This window comes from Ambystoma mexicanum, chromosome 6p (assembly GCF_040938575.1).
Source record: "Ambystoma mexicanum isolate Mex_15411 chromosome 6p, UKY_AmexF1_1, whole genome shotgun sequence".
Taxonomy (NCBI): domain Eukaryota; kingdom Metazoa; phylum Chordata; class Amphibia; order Caudata; family Ambystomatidae; genus Ambystoma; species Ambystoma mexicanum.
This window is the reverse complement of record NC_090935.1, coordinates 748,714,235-748,735,145: the sequence shown is the minus strand read 5'-3', so window position 1 is coordinate 748,735,145 and position 20,911 is coordinate 748,714,235.

Genomic DNA, 20,911 nt, shown 5'->3' with positions numbered 1-20,911 from the left:
CTCTAGCTCTGAGAGGCCACAACCAGTATGGTTTAATGATAACCTAAAGGTGGTTGGTAAACCAGATTTCTAGCCCTCTTGAGTTAATTCAGGGTTATTATATGAAAAACAGATTGGGCCTGACTTTGAGATGATCTCCTTCCAGGTCCTGCAATCAGCCACTAGTCTCCATTAGTTGAGTTCCTGAGGTACCTTCAATTGGGTTACCGTGATTGCAAACAGACACAGCCTTCTGCTTCAGTTATTTGCAGTGACACCTGTGCACCAACTTCATCCTTGGCTATAAATAAATCAAAATCTGTAAATGCTCGCACTCATCCAAACCTCAAGAATGTGCAATCTTTGTTTAAAGGATGCAATGTCAATGTTCCGATATGCATGTGGCCAATCATCGTGATGAGGATAAGGCATACCTCATCATCAGCCTCAAATACCCATACTCGGTTGATGTTTTACCATAGAGCCCCCTTTACACCATCAAGATCAGCAAAATCAAGATGCGGCATTGCCACGTCGCTCTGTTGGTCATATCATGAGGTGACAGGGACACTCAGGCATATGTTGTTTGACATCAGATTTCTATTGTATTTTGAAAGTCGATATAGGCCTTATTTGTACGCAACGCTGATGTTACTATCCACTGACATTCTCGTCTATCATTTGTGGTAGTGGCATCCTGACTTTCATGTTAATAACAACTAAAGACATCTGTTCAACATGTTGATTGCCATTTCAATTAAAATGATTAGATCCAATTGGAGACTCTTAAACTGGCTCTCTATGTCAGAGTGGTGTAAAGGTTTTGCATATGCACATGTTATGCAACGTTTTCTCTCAAAGAAACACTGTTGCCCCTGCCAGTCTCCGGGCCGATGGATCCAGCTACAGACTTTCTGTGTCATTCAAAGGTATGTCTACCTTAAGTGTCTCTATAACCCATATGGTTTTAAATACTATGGGCCTCATAATGAGGACTATGGGCCTCATTACACGGTAGGCGGTGGACCAAGGTGCTATCAGCACCTTGGTGCATGCCGGTAAGGGGAATTACCGCCCTACTCCAAGGTTGGTGGGGCGGTAATTCCCCCTTCCACCATTGCCCTTCCCCATTCCCATTTTTGCCCCATAGGGCATAATGGGAATGGGGAAGGTGCTAATTACAGTACCGCAAATTTGCGGTGCTGCAATTAGCACCAAGGTCCCTTAGCGGATTGGTTTTTAACGCCTGCTAAAAGCAGGCGTTAAAGCACAAACCCGCTAAGGGACCTCGCAGTAAGGCGGTAAGGGTTAACGGTCTCCGGTACCATTACCGGTGACCGTTAACCCTTACCACCTACCGTGTAATGAGGCCCTATGTCTCATCTTTTGGTACAATCTTTCCGGTTTACTGGTAGTCGGGTGACTGCTTGGATTACAATCAAGATTACAATCAAGACTTAATTAATAATCTGTACACACTTGCTAAGTGAACTATGAAGTATTCTGCCATAATGTCTATTGCACTATAGGGTTCTGTCTTGCATTACTTGTTACTTTCACAATAAATATGTCAAACATGAAGACTACCGAAAGCAATCCCAGCCACATAATTCTGCCTTTTGGGTGTCATCAGTATCATCTAGGCACAGAGAGAAAGGAGCCCACATCTGATTAACCATTTACTAACTTACTGTAGGGTGAAATATAGCAATCCATAAAGAGGGAGACATGAGAAAGAAATGTTGCGAATATATTAAAAAAGGTGTGTCTCTTAAATCTACCTAAACCCTAGAATAACAATATTTTAATATCGCAATGTCTGCAGACAAAAGCTAGAGGAGAATTAAAGGGGTTCTGGCAAACAATTGTACAACCCTAACCTCGTCTGTTTATCTCTTCCCATGCTCATGATAAGTATAATTAATTCTGCTTATTTCTCCTAAATGATGTGCCAAAAACTGAGCCTTTTGACTCATAGCTTGGTAGTCCTCAATAATTGAATCTCAACCTCTTCTGTTACTTTGGTATGTTAATGTAAGTAGATATAGCCACCTGCTGGCACTATTCTTGTAGCTATTGAAATAGCCCATAACTGTTCACAATCATGAAAACATAAAAAGTAAATAGATTTGTCAGGATCATACTTGGTGTCTCTATTTATATATTCTAAATCTGGTAGCCCTATACTCCCACTGAATTTCCTTCTGGGGATTCAATCAAACCTTCGGATTGTCACATGTTGAATTAAAGATATACACCACAAAGTCTTTTGGATCATCTACACATAGCTCTATTACCTTTGGGGCACCAACAATCCTCGTGTTGTTGTCTCATGTATTGTTTCCGGGTAATCCACCTTTAGTTCCAGAGCCTCCAGGTGCTCATTTGTCTTTTCAATGATTTCCAATGGAGCACCAAGATTATCTTGAATAGTAGAAGTAATCCACCTTTCTTGAATATTAATATATCCTTGAACTCAACTCAATTAAGTACCCATTTTAGTGCGGCAATAAGACCTGAGTCGGCGGGCCAATACCACCCCAGGTAATGCCCCCGGGCCATAGTTAATGAAGCCTCGGGGTCATTACCGTGGGCGGAATTGGCCCGCTGCCGAGGGTCTTATTGCCAGTAGCACCCCGGCCCGTTAGACCAGGGTGTTAATGCCATTTTTTCTTCTGTTTTGCCGCGTTTCGAAACAGAAAAAAAAAATGGCCGCCGGGAAAGGGAAAACGGAGTCCGTTTTCCCTTTCCATGGCAGCCATCGGGAGTGGACGCGCTGGGGGCACAAGTGTTCCGAGCGTGTCCGCTCCTGAAAAAAAAAAAGAAAAAAAGAAGAAGCAGAATATAAGTGGGGATGGGAGGGTGGAAAAAAACGTACCTGCGTCCCCGCTGGGGGACGATGGAAGCCTCCAGCCGTATGGAGGCGCGGAGCGGGGATGGCCCGCTTTGAGTCTCCACAGTGCTGGAGCCTGCTATCGTTGTCCAGCGGGGACGCAGGAGCAAAAAGGTAAGTGGGGTAGGGAGGAGGGAGGGAGGGAAGGAACAAGAAAAAGCTTACCCGAGTCCCCGGCGGGGGGCAAAGGCAGCCTCTCAGTCGTGGGGAGGCTCAGAGCGGGGACGGCCCCGCTTTGAGCCTCCTCATTGGCTGAGGGGCTGTCACGCCCCCGCTGAGGACAAGGCGGCTGAAATCCCGGCTGAGAATCGAAGAATTTTCGGCCGGGTAATGACCCGGCGAGAGCCAATCAGAATGCTTGTTCTAGGTACTAATGATTGTTATATTCCGCTTCATGGGCATGGATTCATTAAACAAACTGTTGTCTTTGATGAAAACTGTCATGGAAAATAGGGCATCCAGGTCCACTGAGTCTCCTAACTATTTCTTCCCGCACTTTGTAGCTTCCATCATTCCTTAAGGGTTACCTAAAACTGAAAAGGAATGCTGGACATTTGCAGTATTCTTTAAGAGATTGCTTTCACTATACCTATAACTCTGATTTACTCACCACTAACAAACTACACCATTCTGAACTTATTCTAACTCTTTCTCCTCATCGCCGTCGTTGCTTCCAACTATTGAACCATATTATTTCTCCTTCTCTGCATGACCCTACCTGTTATCTGACTGTTCCCCCACTGGTTTTGCTCTCTACTTGAATGAAAAAAGTATCTGATCTTCTTTCTTCGATTTCCTGAACTGTAAATCCTGCTCACTGTTCAACTACTTTGGCCTGACCTAATACTTCTATGTTCCTATCATTTGCTACTCTTTCCGATTATCATACAGTCCAAATTCCCTCCCGGGCTCGCCCTACTGCTTTTTGGCTTGACCCCATTCCCTCTTCTCCTGTTCTTAAAGTGTTTCCACATTTGATACCTTTGTTTACTGCACTCCTGAATACTCATCTGATTTCAAGCATGCTGTAGTTCTACAAATGTGTACTCCCTCTAGCTATCATCCTTTATCTCAACTACCCTACCTATCCAAAATACTAAAATGCATTGTTTACACTCAGGTCCCTACATATCTTTACAAGCAGCTCTTCTTTCTCCACTTCATGCTACAAAAAAATTCACACCTCTATGTCACAGATTCTATTCTTTCAACTCGGCATACTAAACATCCTATTCTTATTCATTTTGACTTAGCTGCTGCCTTTGATACTGTTGATAACTCTATACTACTAGCAGCTATCACATCACTGGAATTATCTGATTTGTTCAGTCTGTGATCCAAATCCTAGGTTTCTGATAGTTTTTTCAGTATCTTGGACGGATAAAACTTCAGGGATGTTTCTTCTTTTGCACTGTGTTCTGCAATGATCTGTTCTTGTCCCACTTCTTTTCTCCCTCTATATTTCTTCTCTTGGTACTATTATTAAGTTGTTTCGTGTGTCTTGTCGATGTTATGCTGATCACTCACAAATTGTTGCCTCTTTTTCTACTTTCTCACACTCTCTTCATTCATATATCTCCTCCTCTCTCCTGGGAATCCAATTGTGGATGCATTCATACGTTGTTCACATAAATGCATCCAAGATGGAAATCTCATTTTCCCCTGATTATTCTGTCTCTTAAAGTTCTTTTTCTTTCCCACTCTCCACCATTCCTATCAATCATTCGGTATGTGTCTCATTCTTATCACTGTCCAGTTCATTACATTTTAAAAGATTGTCTCTCTCTGTCCTTTCAAGCTACTAAACTCTTAATCTCCCCTGTGGTCCCGTCATGTTTTGACCATGGTACTGTACTGCTAATTGGCCTTCCTCACTACAGGCTTGCCCCCTTAAAAAATTTCTTCAAATCTGCAGTTCCTACTTTATTTTGTCTTTCCAGTCACATATCTATCTACTCTTCAGAGAAATCTATTTGATATGATGTGATATGAAAGGTTATTTATAATGCGCTTAATACCCAAAGGTTTCTAAGTGCAGACCCGGGGATCGAACCTGTGTTGCTCTGTGTCGTCTTGCTTCCAAGGTGAGCACGTTGCCGCTGAGCTATCCTCCTGAGGCTTTCCTGGTTTTCCTATGATTCGCGCATGATTCATAATTTCTTATGCATCAACTTTAAATGTATTCAAGGCCTGCTCCCCAAATCTTTCTTCCCGTATTCCTGTGTATGACCAAGCCCGTTCTCTTCGTTCTGAATCTCTTCACCTTCTTACTGTCCCTAAACCTCCATGTCCCCCATCTCCCTTTCGTGCTTTCTCATTATTGGCACGCAAGCATTGTAATTTCCTGCCTCTCTGTATCTGGTCGTAAACAACAAAGCCTTACTAATTGCTCAGCCCACTTCTATTCTGACTGTCCTAATCCTCTATTTCACTGCCCCCTCCAAAACTGGGGAGGGCGGTCAGTTTAAAAATTTTATGTTGTCTGGATTCTGACTTGATTTGGGTTTTATGGGTATCTGGAAATAGATTTAAAGATTCAAGGCAAATCGTAGGGAAACATTTGGTATCATTGCATTAGAAAAGTACCTCTAGAAAATAAATGTGCACTTGTGACACTACTCCATTTAGGAGGGAATCCAGTTAGTCTTACCAGGATTGATGTATGTGGGCTCCACATTAACTGTTGAGTCCTGGGGTAGGTGTTAGTCTTGAAACAGCTTGGGGCTTGTTATTCAAAACATCCCAATGAGTCCACCTATAGCTGCAGCTCTTTTCAGATCCATTATTGGGCTTCTGTACAGAAATTTATCTCAAACCCCCTTCAGTTCCTAGTCTGATCCCTGACCCACTGAGGTGGAAATACCCAGAGACAACGCACATTCTGATTCCATAGCCGGGTAAAGTTGCAGCATTTGCGATTCCATGTTGAGGTTTTATGAACTTATCCTTGATCATATCTGGAGAGGGGGTTAGTTAGCAGCACTAGAGTTTTGGCCCCCGCAGCATTTATTATATTTAGATACTTCAGGATATTTATTTTTAATAGTGTCAATAAAATTCCCGAGCACATGGTCTATGGGGGCCTTGGGTCTCTTTCAAAGTATGTGCAATATTATGGCTTTTTCCTTGGAATGTATCACAGATAGTATCTCTGCCATGTTCCATTCCATCCCTCTAGTTGTGGTTCCTAACATGGAGACAGGCTCTTCTTTCAGCTGGCTGCTACATTCTCAAGTGGTTGGCCGCCACACAGTCTGCATCTCCCATGGAAATAAGTGACACAGTTTCGAGAAGGGACCCTCCAATGAGGTATTCCCAGGAAGATTTGGGAGACTTTCATTTGGAGCACAGAGCTTCAAGCCATTCCTGAGCTACAATGTTGCTTATCATTCATAGCTCTTATTTTTCTCTTTCCTTTGCAAATGTATTATCTGCTGGCATTATCTGATCCAGGAAGAAACACGGTAGACATATGATGAAGGCAGACATCTTGAGTATTAATACGCTACGACATATGTCAAATGTTCAAATGTCTCCTGTTCTACGATGTAATAGAAAGAAAACTTGAGTAATTAACACTCTTAAACATATGACAAATGGCCGCATTATTTCAAGTCCTCCATGATTGCATCAGGATAGCCTCTCATGTCTGGTGCTTGTATCTACGTTATGTTATGGTATGTTACTTGGCATTTATATAGCGCGCAATATATCATTGGTATGATCTCAAAGCGCTAGTAGGTTGAACGCCCTTGGGAACCGCAGTTCTGGTCAGTAGAGATAGTGTTGTAGGATGCACGGGTGCTCCAGTTATGTGTCCAGCTGATGTAATTGCTGGATGGTAGCTGCATCCTAGCGTTAGGTGTGGTGCTGAAGGTATCATTTGGATGTGTGCAGTCTGGTGGGTGGACTCCCAAACTGGGTTCTGTCTGTGTTAGGCCTAAAGGCCACTTATGTGAGCAACTAGGCCGGAATGTCAGGGGATAGCTGCGTTTTAATAGGGTGATGAGGTGTTCATGGGGTGGTGTTTGTATGTGAACAGCTAGGCCACATGTATCAGGGGTATAGCTGTGTTCTAGTTGTGTGATGGTGTATACTAGAGAGTAAGCGTAATGATGTGATATGCTGATTCATCTTTAAAGCGTCCGAGACCAGGCACGTGAACAGGATGGCAGGCAACACAGGAATACATGCACACACAGTGGCAGGGGGTTGGGTTTACAGCGATAGGAGGGGGACATAGGTATATACAACAACAGCATGGGGAGCAAGAAAGCAGGGTACACCGAGACACGAGCATGGTGGGCACACACGGGAATTAGAGGGTCTGGTAATTACATCCCTCCATCCATTCCATTCATTCATTCCGCATGCCACCCATGCATTCCACATGCATCCATACATTACATCCATCCATCCGTCGATCCCTTCCATCTATCCATTCCATTCATAATACTTTGGGAGACCTGCGATATTATGCGTATTGTCACCATCACATCACCACAAAATAATCAGGTCACCAGACACCAATACCCAATAGCCCAGGCAAGCCACGTAGACCCACATATGCAACATGCATGCCTACCTTATGGTGGCACAGGCCACACCATGGACTTAGCCAAAAAAGTCACATTAGATGCACTTAATATCAAACAAAAAAAAAAGAACCTTCACAACGTTATTGGTTTACAGGTCTTATTAGTACATATACAATGAAATTACAGCAGTTAGGGGGCTATAAAAAACACATCTTCCAACTACCTATACTGACATGAAATGGATTTTTCGAAACAACCTTGGGGGCGGAAAGCCCAGTCGAATGTAGAATAACATAACAGCAAGGCGTAGACTTCGCCTAGCTACAATTACTACAGAGTACTCCAGTCAGGCAGAGTACGTACAGAAATTGATTTATTACTCCCTTGGAGAGAGTAAAGCAATAGTTTGCATGGTTAAGAAAAACACCAACTGTAAGTGGTACAGCATGTGTAAAACAAAGTAATTGAAATTTAAACCTAGTCAAATAAAATTGTTTAACTGTGGGAGCTATTCCCTTACAAAGTATTAGTTCTTAATATGCCCAGCAGTGCTAAAAATGGGTGCCTAGTGCCTAGTTCACCAGTTACACAATATCTAATATGTGATGCACAAGCAAGAGTTGCCAATGGTTGGGGTAATGTTCCATAAGTTGAATAAAGGTATTTTTTGGGAAAACACCCATTTATGTTTACTGCGACTGTAGAATGTCACCTGAGTCTAACACTGCGCCTTTGCACAGTAAAAAAAAAATGCAGACCCCACATTACTGCGACTATCAAAGCAGGTGTGTCCCCCGCCACCTTAACTGTCATAATGGAGGTTGGCAGGGGTGTCCCCCACTTCCGTTAAAGCAGGGGGATGGGACGAGAATGATTTAGGGAAAGAAAAAAGAAAAATGGACCCTGCTGCACCAGAGCTGACCCACATCAGTGGGTGGGAACTGACACCGCCGTAATGGCAGGCAACAATTTCATTGGCAGAATTACGCGTGGCACAGTGATCAGATTCTGCCCAGACCACAAGTTTTGGCATGAGGGTGTGAAAAGGTATGCAAACTAGTCACCCTGATTCGAATTCTTTGGGCAACTTCAGGGGTTCACTGGGCTCACTTACTACTAGGCTTTTACTAGAAGGAAAAGTCCATGAGCCAGAGAGGTCTGTGAAGCATGGATTGGGTCCAGCTAAGTCGGCAGCTGGAAGAACTTCAGTTTGAGACTGGACAGCTGGAGACCCTCTGCATAACTAAGATTAAGACCTCCAAGGAACAAGTGCCCTCATGAGACATACACAGCACAAAGTATGCATGATTCAGCTGGATTTAACACAATCGGGCTGCAAAAGGACCTGCATGACTTCGCTTCCATTAGGAAGGAGGTTAAAACTGCAGGAGCAAGCATCATTACATATGTTAAATATTTGAATTGCATGGACATACTAGAAGAGCAACTTCTACAGCGAGCTAGCCCAGTTAGTCAGGCCAATGGGTGATCCAGTGACCTTGGGACACTTGCAGCAGAGAACGGAACAGAGCAGTCTAGATTTTGGGTGGATAGGGGATGTTGTGGCAGTCAAAGCACCACCAAAGGCCTTTAGAGATTACGAGAAGCAGGGCATCATCAGGACTTGACTGGGGGGAATTGCCCCAGTCATCCTTTTGTCAATCAGCAGGTGTTAACTTTTTTGGAATGGTTGGTTAGGAAAGATCCTTGTTACAGCACCTTTACCTCAATTTTTATGGACCCCTAAATGTTTTGCTTTCTGACCTGTACTTTTTACTGTGCAGTGCTTCCGCTTCACTACACTGACATGCCCTTTATCCTGTTGGTACTGGGAAACATTGTTTCCCTTAGTCTCATTATCTTGTTGCCACTTATGGAAACTCGTGGGACTGTCCTGTCTGTCCTAGTCCACAAACTGGTTGCAGTGTGTCTAAATGGTACTCATGAGTTGTGCAACAAGTGTCCCTGACTGGACCACTGCTGGGGTGTGTGAGCCAAATATTTGATTGGATAGTGGGCGTTTTGGTTCTTACCTAGCTTTCTGGATAAGAAGAGGGCCCCTGTACCCATGTGTTAGAAATTCTGGAACAAACCGAAGGAGCCAAGGTTCCTGTCCAGCTGCAAAACATGCAAGGCAACGGGACCTGTTAGACGGAGGCATGGTGACAAACTTCTGCTGCTGTCCCGGAAGAGCTGTCTTGTGCAGATCTTCAGCAGTCATGGTTCTAGCATCAAGTGTCTACTTGTGTCTGCATGCATTGGTGTCAGTCGTCCACAACAGCTTTCCTGCATCCAGTGCTGTGCTGATGGGCCTGCCATAGAGTTGTTCTGCATTCTCCATCCTAAAAACATCGCATCAGCATTTGTCGCTGAACTGAGAAGTGCTCGATCCTGAAACCCTTGGACATCGAGGACTGGAACTGAAGGTAGGAAAAGTAACCTTGGACCCTCTTCTGTAGACCTGCCAAGTCCCAAGAAGAATCAGTACGGGGTGTGTTACACCTGAAACTCCCTACTATCTCCCATTGAAAATTGAACAGTGGTGCTTTGCTGCGGCTTGCTCACGCAAACATTCCTTAAGTGGAGGACACTAGAACAATTTGTTCTCTACCCCTTGGATCTCTTCATTGACCCGAGAAGCCCTCCACTAACGTTCCCCTGTCTGACAAAACTGTGGAACTTGGTGACCTTTTGGGCACACGGTCCCATACATCGTAGGGATATACTTTTAAAGTTAATGTTGTATTTCTGTGGAGCTATATTGCTGCATACTAATACTTACCTTTGTAGGGGTTTGTTATGTATTTTCTCTACTCCAGTGATTGTATATGGTCATAATCAATAATATTACATGCTATCCCGCCACGCCAGAGCATAGAAATAAGTCTCAGGCCTACAGGCTCTTTGCTCCAAAGATCGTTGGATGAATATCAGTCTTCTTTTATTCCAGAAATTGGGCTTGAGTCATCCAAGCCCACCAATGGTAAGGATCTGCACTAATTAAACTGGTACAGGCTGTTTGAATCATGACATCTTCTGAGAGAGAGTAGCACGAGGATTTGAATGTGTAGTGAAAAACGGTCTTCCTATCAGGGGAAGATGTATAACCAGATCTATCACTTCAGCTAATGACATTAGAATGGTGCCATGTTTCTGGACTTGGGCAGTAGTTAGGCCAAAAGAAAACCATGGACCATAACCAGCCTGCATTTGAAAATGTTTTGAGGTTGTTTTTCATCATTGTGAACAAACATAAAATGATATAAAAAATCTAGTATAATCATGATGGATCTGCAGTGCAAACAAATGGGAATTAATGTTATCCAGGAGATATGAAGGGATTAATGATCTGATTCATAGATATGAGAGGTTTATGGGCTGCTTACAATGGTAAGCAACCGCTTCAGATCTAGGAATGCCTAACCTTCACAAAGCTGTCATCACCACAAACAGTTAGGCCAATGATAGCATTCAGAGCATGGCTATCCAATGTCCAGCTGTTCACAGACTCAAACTCTAGCATATTCTCCACATCCTTTTGGGGAGCCAAATACGACCAAACAGGAATTGCACACACAACGAAACTCCAACTCACAACCTTTGTTTACCAATGACAACATTGGAAAGCCTATATTCCCCCAAAAGCATGAAACTACTTTTTGTAACAGAAGGTAGAAGCTGAACAATCTAGACAATACTGGTTACTTGGTGTGAACAAAAACAACTACAATGCAACCATTGTCAAGAAAAAGAAAACCAATTGCCAGAGTGGTGGTGCCTAGAGCACAAGTCATTAGTGAGTCTTGCACGGAACAGGATTATGGAAATCCATTGACGGGGAGTGAACAGGAGAGAATCGGGGGTCAGGAGGTAGGATGTTTGAATAATAACTCCTGGAAAAGAGAGATGGGGAGGGTTCAAGACGTGAACATTGAATTATAGCTGTGGAAGAGGCGTGATGAGGGAATGAGAAGAGTGGTCGGGAGAGAAGAGTTTGAATTATGACTCATTAGGGGAGGTCATAGAGAGGTCAAGAGAAAAGTTTGAATGCTGGAAGGGCTAGGAAGGAATTCATGAAAGAGAAAATATAGGTGATGAAGGGGCCACAAAGGGCATCACAGTGACTCAAATCTTGCAGTCTTAAGTGTCAATATATAACCTCTAACTCTTAATCTCACATGTGTATGCACGGATGACAGTGGCTATACCATGAGACATTAACACTTGACTCTATTTTATAGGCAATTAAGATTCTCAGCTCAACACACAGCGTACATGAAAAACAAAACAACATGTGTAATGTAATAGACTCAGCATACCATTTTCAAAGTTACAAGAATGAAAACGCAAGTCGCAATCCCTCTTTTATCACTGGAGCGATGCAAATATATTTCATAGCAACTGCCCTCCTCTCGAAAAAGTTCTTTGCCCTGTAACAGGCTTCACGTATATTTTACTGTTTGGCTGGCAATGCACTGCTATCTGTAACATTGAAAATTGTTAGCTACTTTGACAGGATTGTAGGTTTTCAGTTTGCATGTGAAATTGACCTCTTGGACAGGGGAGAAACACACACCAAATAGCTATCCACGTTTGTATCATCTGTTTATCTATTTTACTTCTATCTTTCCCCAATACCCGGAGCCTTACTAATAAATCACTTTGCACATGATTATCTTTACCGGAAACTCATGCTCACCTCATCCACAAAGAGAAGTCAGCTTGCATGGAAGTTGCTGTGCTCACTTTGGAAGATTCTCTATCACCCTCCCATAAGTCACTGAAGATATCCCTACCGAAGACAGCTTCTCCTCCCCAACACTCTCTGGCAGCTATTGTCTCTGCAGTAGTCAGTGCAGAGCCCAGGCATCGAAGTTCTCCCTTTTTTTTAAATGACCTCCTGCTCTCACACTCGATAGCCAAATCCTCCAGAAAAAGAAAACAAAACCCTGCCTTACTCTATGTGTCTTCTTTTAAAGCCTCCTGTCCACGTGTCCACTTATATTCCATTACACAAAGTGTAAGAACTGCCTGCCCCTGACTGTGATATATCGTGTCAATCAGACACTTCCATTGGATAGCCAAACCTCCTAGAATCTTTACAAAAGTCCCTATTCTAGTCTACAGTCACTTTTGAGCAGTTTTAGTACAATGAATGCCAGAATCAATAAGTTACATTTCTTCCTGCGCTAGAACACAGACAATGGGCCTTCTTTGAGCAACATGATTTTGCACATTCCAAGTTCTCTAACCCTCATGTCTCCCGCTGCAAGAGCAGCTTTAATTCTTGCAATGATTTTCTAAGCAGCATTTCAGAGCCTGTGCCTGCAGTCCATTAAATCCCAGTTTGCACCACTGATTTGCCCAAAGTGCTATGGAATCAGCTGACCCATTCTAAACGCTAACTGTATTAATGGGTTATGGGTGAAGATTAGTAATTAGTCACGTTAGAAGTTAGTCACTAGTCCCTAACTCCCTGAAAATGTGCAACGCCCTGACAGGTTAAATCCCAAGTAAGCATTACACTCTGGCTTGTGAAAATTCTCAATACTATCTCACACCAGTGTCTCCCATACACCCTCTAGGTTATGTTTCCTGCCCTATTGAAAAAATCTAAAAATGTGCACCACCTAATTCGCCTACATATCTCCCCCCTTTTTGTATCTGTAGAGCCTCTAAGGACCTCTGCGGGAACAAACAAAACAAAACAAAATCCTGACTACACCATTTAATCGAACCTGTGATCTTGAGCACATGGTAAGAATGTAAGCATTTTTTATTCTTCAACATAAAAATCATCAGTTATTGTTCACAAAATGTATCATTCACAAGTTTTCAATTCATTTGATATCATGAAATCTGAAATGATAGTTTTTTAAAGTATTATTTGATTTTGAAAAGAAATGTTTTCCTTTTTGTATTTATACTCACTTTGATCATTTATATATTTGTTTTTTTACTCTTTCATTCATAATTCCTTTTCTTTGTGGGTGTTTTCCATCCTTTTTCCAAAACTTTTCTGTGAAATAAATGATCAAAAGCACAACTACGTCAAGTCTTTTTGCTGAAAAGAACAATAAAGGCGATATGATGTTTGTGGATGTTGTTAATGATTGCTGTATCTTTTATGACTGAATGATTACAGCAATAGTTCAAACCGAGGGTTAACTACATGAAAAATTAATGTTTGTGTTGAGATGACCTGCTCCAAGGGTAAATGTTCAAACTTAAATTGTTCATAAAGAATGGATAGATAAAGGCAAGGGTAATATGAAACACACAAGAATGTTTACAAAATTATGACAGGGCCTAAAGGCTGGCCGTGTCCATGACACAGATTTCCTTGATGCAGAATCAAGTTTTCATCCGCTGCACTTGAGATTTCCTTCAGGCTCGCCACTCGCTCATCTTTTCCCCCTTCTTCGGTTCCGGAGGTTTTGTTCCAGGGGGCTACAGTGGGCTCAAGTTCATCCAGGGGCTTCCTGGGATCCAGCTCTCGGGTGTGAAATAAATGGTTAGTATCTAGATTAAAAGAGAAATAGACAGATTAAGTATCAAGTACACCAAACTCATTAATTTCCTTTCTTTTTGGAGTTTACCTGAAATAAAAAATCTGGATTATGAAAATATGGACAATATTCTCATCACACTTGTACTATTCAGGTAGATTTTTACAACAACCTGTAAATAAACACGTGGATTAAACATTAAAATATACAACAGCCGCATTTCTTTTAATCATCTGGCTGGAATTAAACATGTGGGTTAAACATGGAAACCTACAACAATAGCATTTATTTTTATAACTGGCATGACCACAAGAATTTGGAACACCTATTTGTTTCCTAGTCACACACCTCGCTCTCATATTTCCACACACATATACTCACCTGTTTTATTACCCCTTTTCCCATTCTGATTATAATATTTACATTCACACATACTTACCTGCTATGGAAAATCCCTCCAGAGCAAATGCATTCTGTTTTCCTGCTTTGACCTCAACTAAACAAATACACATTTCATCGCCAATTGGTTGCTTCACCTTGTTCCAGCCTTTTCACCTTGTGCTTTGGGTGAAAGGGCTTGATTTGGTTAACATGGACAAATTGTTCCACATCAAAATTTCCCTCCTTTTTCATGATTCTGTATACCACAGGTGATATTTTGTCCACAATTTTGTACGGAAGTTGGCAGGATGTGAGAAATGTGCATTCTTGTGTTTACCTTGGCCATAAGTCTAACTTGAACTTCGTAACCCCTACATCATACTGCCGCACAGATGTCTTTTTTTATCATATTAGGATTTTGCACTGTCAGTGACTTTCCAAATTCCGCTGTGCGAATGCAAATGTAAGCAGCAAGTGCTTTCTCAGCTCTTCTACAAATTTTTGAACCGTGGAACTGTTTGTTTGTCCGGTATGATATGATATGATATAATATATGATATGATATGATATGATAGTTTATTCATATAGTGCCTATACACAATTTGTTTCAAAGCACTTCAAGGCAAGGGAAGTGAACAAGGGAAAATACAATGACATTCTTGCAGGCCATGAACAGTAAGGATGTGAAATTAACTATTGTACTCGGCCTGACGACATTTCAGATAGTGCAAGAGCTAAGACATAGATAAGGAAGGGTGGGGGAGAGTGGGAAGGAAATGGAAACAGACAGGCGACTACCGTACTAGCCCTGACGACATTTCTGGTAGAGCCGGAGAAAAACAAAAGGTGAGGGAGAGGGGTGCAGAAAGGGAGGGGAGGAACAAAACAAGCGAGTATCGTACAAAATCTGACAGCATTTCAGATAGTGCTGGAGGGGAGGGGGGAACAGCAAGGGGAGGGGGGATGAAACAGAAGAGGTTGCTATCATACTAGGTCCAGGGACAATTCTGATAGAGAAGTGCATAGAAGAAAGTAAGGGGAGGAGGGGAGGAGATAGCGAAAGTGAGAGGAGGAGAGAACAGAGAGTAAGCAGTCAAAAAGAATAGAGAAGCAAGAGCGGAGAGCAAATACAATTGCAGAAGTCAATAGTAACACATAATGTTGCAAGCCAGGATACATGATGAAGAAGGGAACAGCATGATTCAGGGCCACCATGAGTACAACATGCCAAGGAAGTCCAGCATGAGAGTTGAGAAAGGTTGACACACTGTGAATCAATGAAATCCATAAAAGTCAAATCCAGCATTGGCCACAAGACAGTGATGGTGAACCCTGAATGTTTCAGGACAGACTCCTGCAGAAGTAGGCTGAAGGGGGGGAGTGGAAGCAGGGTAGAAGAATCAAGCAAAACTAGAAAATGATGTGGCAAAACCGTCTTCCTGCCTCTTAGAATCTTGTATGAACTGAGGTTTGTGGATCCGGATAGTGTTGACTTAATACTCATCAGCACTAGAGGGAGTAACAAATCCCAGCTGCCTCAGCTACAATCTTGTTCAAAATATCAATGATTGACTTGTTGCAATGTTCCACATCCCCAGAAGAAGAGGGCTGATATGAAATCTGAACTTTTCTCTTCACTCCCAAAATTTGCCACATCTTTGTCATCACTGCACTGGAGAAATGACTTCCATGGTCGGATTCTATCCTTTGGGGCAAAACAAGTCTGGAGAAAATACGGTTGACTAACAATGTGGCTGCTTTCTGCGCACTGCAATCAGGTGCCGGAATGCATTCCAGCCACTTGGGCATAAAACAAGTGACTGTTAACATATATCTGTTTCCTGGTGCTGGTCTTTACAAGGGATCTACATAATCAATTTGTAAATCTGACAATGAATGTTTCTGACCTCTTTTCATTAGAGACACCCTGTGTGTTGTGGAAGTAAGGTGAAACTGTCTACACACCAAACACCCTCTTGTACATAAATTTACATCTTGGGACATGTATGGCCAATAATCATATTCTTTTAGGATTTCCAATGTTTTCTGGGAACCTCTGTGACCTGCAGTTATGGCATCATGGGCATGATAAAATGACAATGGTACCACCCATTGAATTTGGCCTGACACAGACTCCTGAACCATCTGTCCATCGTGAAATCAAATTTTCTCTGTTCCTCTTTCCCTTTGCAGTCCTTCTCAGTCAGAATATTTCATTCTGCATCTTGCAAATGGTTACATAATATACCTAAAATGGGGTCTTCCTTTTGTGCCTTGACCAAGTCCTGATCAGGGGTATAAAAACTGCACGTTTCCACCAGCTGATCAACTATTCTCTGAGTTTTGGAGCATGTTATTGTATCCACCTTGATTTCACCAAGTAGGTACTCAATAAGAAACAACTCCCCCATTACAGCCCCAATCTTGGGTAACTGATCTGTCTTGTCATTCCCTTTCTTGAATTACCCTGATATTTTCAGCTGGCCTCATATTTTCCTCAAGTGAATTATCATTTAATTTTCTGAAACAAGTTTGTCTATGTCTTGGATCATTTTGCCATGTTTGAGAGTTTTCTTGTAATAAGTGACCATTCCTCTCAATGTCCACCCAGGTAAGTATTCCACAACACTATTTTGGGCATAATCAAAATCGGTGACTAAAACAATTTCTTTGCATTTACTTTCAACCGCTGTGGATATTGCTTTATACATGGCAGCCAATTCTGCAACTTGACTGCTTTTGGGGCCCAAACTCATGCTTTGGCTTGGAATGCGACTACACTTGAACCACACATTTCCTATTCCTGCCACCAATTCTTTTTCAGAATCACCTCCCACGTAGTATGCACATCCATCCACCTACACAGTCGGGACTTCCCTGCATGTGTCTTCTTTGAATGCCTTATGTGGCCACTGTTCAAATTTGGTTACATTTGTTTCTAGTCCTGTGTCATCGGAGGCACAGGCAGCTGCAAAGTCATGTTAATCTGCAAGCCCCTGAGCAACAGTGCTCTTTTTATTCTGTTCATATCTCACGCCCAACAGGAATCCATGCAACGCCAATGTCCATGAGGTGATTCTTGAATGGGCCAATTCTTCTGACCTGATTCTTTTGCTCAGAAAACATTTTAGAGGCAGAAGACTTGTTTCAACAATCACCCACTCCCCTTGAACAATGGGGCAGACATTTTGTAATGTCCAGACAGCGATCTAAAGTGCTTTTTCACATTTGCTAAATTGAGTTTCTACCTGTGACAATGCTTTACTGGCATATGCAATGGTTTTGTTATTTGCAATATGTTTTTGGTACAGGAATGCTGGCATGCATTGATCTGTGAATCCTATCTCTATAAAGAAATCATGATTATTTATTGGATAAGCTAAACATGGGGCTTTCATCAAACAGTCCTTTAATTCAGCCACTGCTTTGCTCTGTTCCTTTCTCCATATCCAGGGTACCCTTTGCTTCAATAGTTTAGTCAAAGGTTATGTGATATCTGCATAATCTTAGATGAATTTCGTGTTGTAACTCGTCATTCCTAACAAAATATTCAGGCCTTTTAGGTTGATGGGATCTTTAAATTTCTGAATAGCTTCCACCTTTTTCTTTTGTTTATTTAAACCATGCTCTGTTACTTCATGCCCTAGAAGGTCTCCCCTTTTCTACACCACTGCACTTTCTGTAAGGATACTTTTGCCCCATCCGTTTGTAACTGTTCGAGCACATGTCTAATTCCATTGAAGTGCCTTTTTAAGTCTTCATTCTTGATTAGCACATCATCCACATAAATCACAGTACCTTTCTCTGCTGCATCTGGGAGCGCTTTATGTAGGAATATCCCAAACTCACTTCCACTATTGCTATAGCCAAAGGGGGTACGAACCCATGCATTCTGTAATCAGTTAAAGGATAAGGCAAACAGATTTTGTATAACTTCAGCTAGTGGCACACACAAGTACCCTCCGTAAATCCAGAGCGGTAAATTCCTTTGACCCTTGAACTTGTGAAAGGACCTGATCATTAAATGGAAGAGGACACCTTAAAGCGGGTACCCTCTTGTTTAGTTCTCTCAAGTCTACACACAAGCGCATTTGGCCATTGGGCTTTAGCACAGCTAATATCGGAGTATTCGAAGTACTATGGATAGGCCTAATGATTCCTCTGGACTCTACATTTTTATTTATTTCTGCTACGGACTCCAGACAGGACATGGTAACCTATATATTCACACAAATACTGGATTCCTACCATACCTTTCTGGTAATGTGGAAACATGCAAATCGGTAAGCCCGCAATCATAGGAGTCTTTAGCAAAAACCTCCTTGAACTCTGTAAAGATTGTTCTTAATTAGTCTTTTTCCTCTTCATTCGTGCAAGCATCTGCAGCTTAAATTTGCTGCTCTACCATTTTAGAGAATTTTCAGGAAGTCCTCCAAAGGAGGGACTTCTATACGTTTCCTCTAGCTGTGTGGCAGTGTCTCTGTGGAGAGTTGCCACCATCAAGTATCTTGGCACAATAGCCTCCATTTCAACTTGCTGCATTTCAGTTGCTGTTCTTCTCTTTCAGATGCATCTGTTTTTAATAGGATGCAATTGTCCTGATGACAGAATATTCCATCTTTTGGTTTGTAGGGGTAAACAGAGTGTATCCTGAAAATCCCCTTCGGTTTAGATTCCAACGACTCAGGCTACTCACCCTGTGAAGTTACTTTCAGGGATGTTTCTGTTCACTGTGTTCTTTAAATCAGCAGTACAGTGGGATTCCTGTATTGCCATCCTTACTGCTGTATTTTCTTCCAATTGAATGTTCTGGCATCCCTTTTTAATCACCAGTATTCAATTGGGTCCCTCACCATTCTTTACCTGCGGTGTATACTCACATTCTATGATACCGTAGCTTTCACCGAATCCAATTTCACTTATTTAGAAGTCTACAAATTAGTTTTTTTTCCTCAAATTGGTTAGTTAAGTAGGTACATTTTAAAATATAGATGTGGTGGTGGGGGAAGGGGATAGGATAAGGCAGGGGGCAGTTGGGTGGGGATCAGAGGTTCTCCCCGCATAGTAAAAAACAATTCAAAGAAACAAACATTCAAAGATTTCTCCTTTAGGTTAACTGGGTTCGATGAAATCACAGAGATTCCACATTCTAAGCCTTGCTGTCTCATGGATTTTTTGAGGCACACAAATGCATCAGGCCTTTTCATCTGTTCTCCCTTTCTGTATGTAAATGCTATTGCAAATTGTCTGGTGAAAGCAGGAATTGTGACATCCTTCTTTTCCTGAGGCGAAACTGAATATGGCATCATTTGGACACAATGATAAGCTTGTCTTTTGTTTTCAAATTCAGATACTGCTTCACCCAGCCTAGACCGAACCTTTTGATTCAAGAAATGTAAAAACATACACATTCTGTGCATGACATCATTTCCCAGATAGAATTTACTTTTGGTTCCACTTACAATCCAATCATTGTGGGGAATGCTTTTGTCGCCAATTGTGTTTCTCAACATGCAGCTTCCCACAATTCGTTGCCCCAATTCATGGTCATCCAGACCAAACACATTCACATGCACCGGCATCCAGGCTTGCCTTTCTACCATTTGAATCTCTACAATTGTTTGAATATATTTTTCCTGATGTGACTCTGCAGCAACATTTGGTTTGCAATTTTTCTCATTTAGATAAAAACACAATGGGCCTCATTACGAATGTGGCGGTAAGGCAACAACGGCGCCAGTAGTGCTACCGTTGCCGTTGTTACCATCTCGTCACATTACGAGTTCTGCTGTGGGTACCGCTCTGCACGCCTGGTCAGACTGGCACATTAGGATTACAGAGAAACTAGGCACATAGCCATTTTGAAGATACGCTTCCACTTCCATCTTTCTGATCTAGCAATGGTGTGACATTCGTTTGCACTGTTACTCTGACTCATTACCTTTTTGGGTTTCAGTTTTTTTTTTTGTGAAAGACCACAATACCTCATTTACCCCATCTCCTGAGGCAATTTGTTTCTATAGGCAATGGTATCTCATCAATGGGTGTGACCGCCCTTTCCTGTCTCCTTCTTTTGGCATCATAAAGAGGTCGGCAGTATCCCGGCGGTACTGCCTTCGCAAATAGCATTACTGCTTCTCGGTCTGGTGCAATTCGTGCCAAATCCTGAGTAATGGTAAGGCAGTATAGCTCCATTCCCCATTGGGTTCATTGGACCCAATGGGGCCTTTAGCACCGGGGCAATTATCGCCACGCTAAAAGCGCAGAAAACCGGTTGGAAGTGGCGATTTTTACCACCAGCAAAAAGATGGAGGTAAAACTCTGAACTTCTGGCCCAACTCATGATTGGCCCAACCCTTAAATGTGGTGGTAGTAGCATTACTGACACATTTAAGGGCTACCACCCAACTCCTGAGGAGGACCAATGTCTCCCTATCTTGATTTCAACTTCAGTTAGACCCTCCACTGGTATTTCTTCCCCATTGAAGTTATGCACACGGCCCTTACTCTGCCTCAATATCAGCATGTCCTGTGGGGATTTTCCCTCATTTATGCTTTGCATTAATTTCTGGGACATGACAAATGCCTGGGCACCTGTATTAATCATTGCA